Source organism: Phalaenopsis equestris, unplaced genomic scaffold, assembly GCF_001263595.1.
Source record: "Phalaenopsis equestris unplaced genomic scaffold, ASM126359v1 Scaffold000123, whole genome shotgun sequence".
Classification (NCBI taxonomy): Eukaryota; Viridiplantae; Streptophyta; class Magnoliopsida; order Asparagales; family Orchidaceae; genus Phalaenopsis; species Phalaenopsis equestris.
In genome coordinates this window covers 2,086,271-2,088,896 of record NW_018164565.1, presented here as the reverse complement: position 1 = coordinate 2,088,896, position 2,626 = coordinate 2,086,271, and the positions used below count along the sequence as shown (strand labels likewise).

Sequence of the window (2,626 nt, the reverse complement as noted above, 5' to 3'; positions counted from 1 at the left end):
TGCTGAGAAGTTATGGCAGGTAAGTCTTCCAACCTAATCTCCTTGTCTCTGCGTGCTTCGTCCCTCAATGGCAGACCTGCTCTGCTTATGGACGAGGTTACCATTGATGCCCTAACCGCTCATTTTTGGTTCACTCTGATTGGTAAGTTCTTTTTTTCAGAGACCTTCCCTTGTTGATATTTGTAAATTTTTCTTGGCCGTAAAGATAGTTGATAGCTTCTCTGTTGGCTGATGATCCTAAAAGCCCTCATCCTGTAGCTTAAATTATTCAATAGTCAAATAATGTGGCTGGTACTGCTTTGGTTGTGGAAAATTTTGGGAAGACTGAAAAGCAAAGTGCCCTTATGCCCTCAACTTGTGGTAATAAGTTTATTCCTTCTGCTTCTGCTCCTAATATTTATCCTTCAGATCAAAATAGTGTGGATTTGACCTTCTCGGATAAAGAGGAAGGGGAATTGGTGCCTTCTTCTTCTAATATGCACCAAAACAAACTTATTTCTATTCGCACTTCCGATTCTTATTTGGTAGATGTTGATGGATTTTGTGTTGTTTCCAAGAAGAAGGGAAGAAATAGCAAGTCTAATACGCTAACCCTTTTGAGGGTTACTCATCAATCTGCTAACTCTCTTTCTATCTCTTTTTAATGTTTAAAGTTCTTTATTGGAACATCAGGAGTATTGGTGCTAATGCCTCCCAAGAGCGAGTTAAAAATTTATTTAGGATGTATGGCTTTTCTGTGGTTGCTATTTCTGAACCTATGGCTGCTAGTTGTAATTTGCAAAGAATGACTTCACTTTTGGGTTTTAATTATGCTTATGCAAACTGCTCTAACAAACTTTGGCTTTTTTGGCAGGATCAGATCCATGTTGAGATTTTAGGGGATCATCAACAGGTTATTCACACTACAATCGTCTCAGCTGATTCTATCTTATTTTGCTCTTTTATTTATGCTAGTTATTGTCGTTGTACTCAGCTTCATTTAAGGCGAACTCTGTGGGATATCTCTGTTAATCTTAATGGTCCCTAGTGCATTGTGGGTGATTTCAACTGCATTTCATCCCCTTCTGAAAGACGTGCTCGTAATGTTGCTTCTATTCGTTTGATGGAGGACTTTAATGATGTTATCCTTGATTGTAACCTTGCTGACATTGGTTTTACTGATTTGTCCTGTACTTGGTCAAATAAAAGGTTATGGGAAAGGGTTGACCGATTCCTTTTTAACAACCATTGGGTTAATAACATTTTGGCCACTCACATTGAACATCTCAATAGGTCTCAATATGATCACTCGCCGTTGTTCTTTCGTTAGGTCATTCATTCGCATTGTTCTTTCGTTAGGTCATTCATTCGCATTGTTCTTTCGTTAGGTCATTCATTCGCATTGTTCTTTCGTTAGGTCATTCATTCGCATTGCTTTCATTTCCAAAGTATGTGGTTTCACTTTCCGAACTTTCTTAATCTTGTTGTTGAGAACTGGAATGCTCCTCTTGTTCCTTCTAATGATATTGGTGGTTTTCTGAGATTATTGTCTAAATTGAAGCGCCTTAGCAATTTTTAAATTGGTAGAATAGAAATCATTTCAAAAATTTGTTCGTCAATATTCGTGATGTTGAATCTCTGCTCATTAATCTTGAAGATAATGAAGTGAACTTTCTTAGCTTTGTTTCGAGGTTGGATTTAAATGAGGCTAAACTTAAGCTTTCCCAACTTCAGCACATGGAAGAGGTCTACTGGAAAGAAAAAGCGGCGCTTAAATTTTTACAAGAAGGCGATAAGAACACTAAATATTTTCACGCAATTATCATCAAAAAAAAAATTGTGATCGTATTTTAAAAATTAATTATGGTAATTATGTCCTTTCTATGGAATGTCTTATAGCTAATTCAGCTATTAACTACTTTTTCTACTTTGTTCAATACAACTACTTCGGATTTGACGCAAGTTTTGTACCATGTCATTCCTAGTTCTGCTAATGAGGATCAAAATATGTCTCTTTGTAAATGCCCTGATATTGAGGAAATTTCGATAGTGATGCAATCTATGAATCCGAAATCTATTGCAGGTCCGGATGGTTTCAATACTACCTTTTTCCAAAAGTATGGAGTGTAATTAAAATTGATGTTTGTAATGTTGTTTTTGCTTTTCTTCAAGGTCAGTCGTATCTTAAGTTTTTTACCAGCTCTTATATAGTCTTAAGTCCTAAATCTCATTTTCCGCTTAGATGGGAGGACTTTCTTTTTATTAGCATATAAAATTTCCTTAATGAATTAATTTCTAAAATATTGTCTAAGCGTTTCAGAAGTATCCTCCCTTTTTTTATTTTCGAAAATCAAACAGGATATGTTAAAGCTCGTGGCATTATGGATAATTTCTTACTTGCCCAAGAGCTTGTCCATGACTTGCATCTGAAATCTCGTGGGCATAATTTGATTCTCAAGTTAGATATCTCTAAAGCTTATGACATCAGTTAGAACTTTATTTATCAGGTCTTGAGATTGTTTGGTTTTATTGACAGGTTTATAGCCCTTATAGCTAACTCTATTAACAATTGTTGGTTTTCTATCCTCATTAATGGTAAGTCTTGTGGTGTCTTTAACTCTATTAAAGATTTGCGACATGGTGACCA

At 35.8% G+C, this 2,626-nt stretch overlaps 1 long non-coding RNA gene across 2 annotated transcripts; it reads left to right on the top strand.

The window, feature by feature from the left end:
* Nucleotides 1-4: 4 nt before the first annotated feature.
* Nucleotides 5-1,299, top strand: LOC110021190. 2 transcript variants are annotated; one of them, XR_002293624.1, is made up of 4 exons: nt 5-19; nt 161-360; nt 854-892; nt 974-1,299. It is a non-coding gene; the product is annotated as an uncharacterized LOC110021190 (long non-coding RNA). The 2 variants fall into 2 exon arrangements; XR_002293623.1 differs by having other exon boundaries at nt 15-360.
* Nucleotides 1,300-2,626: the final 1,327 nt, after the last annotated feature.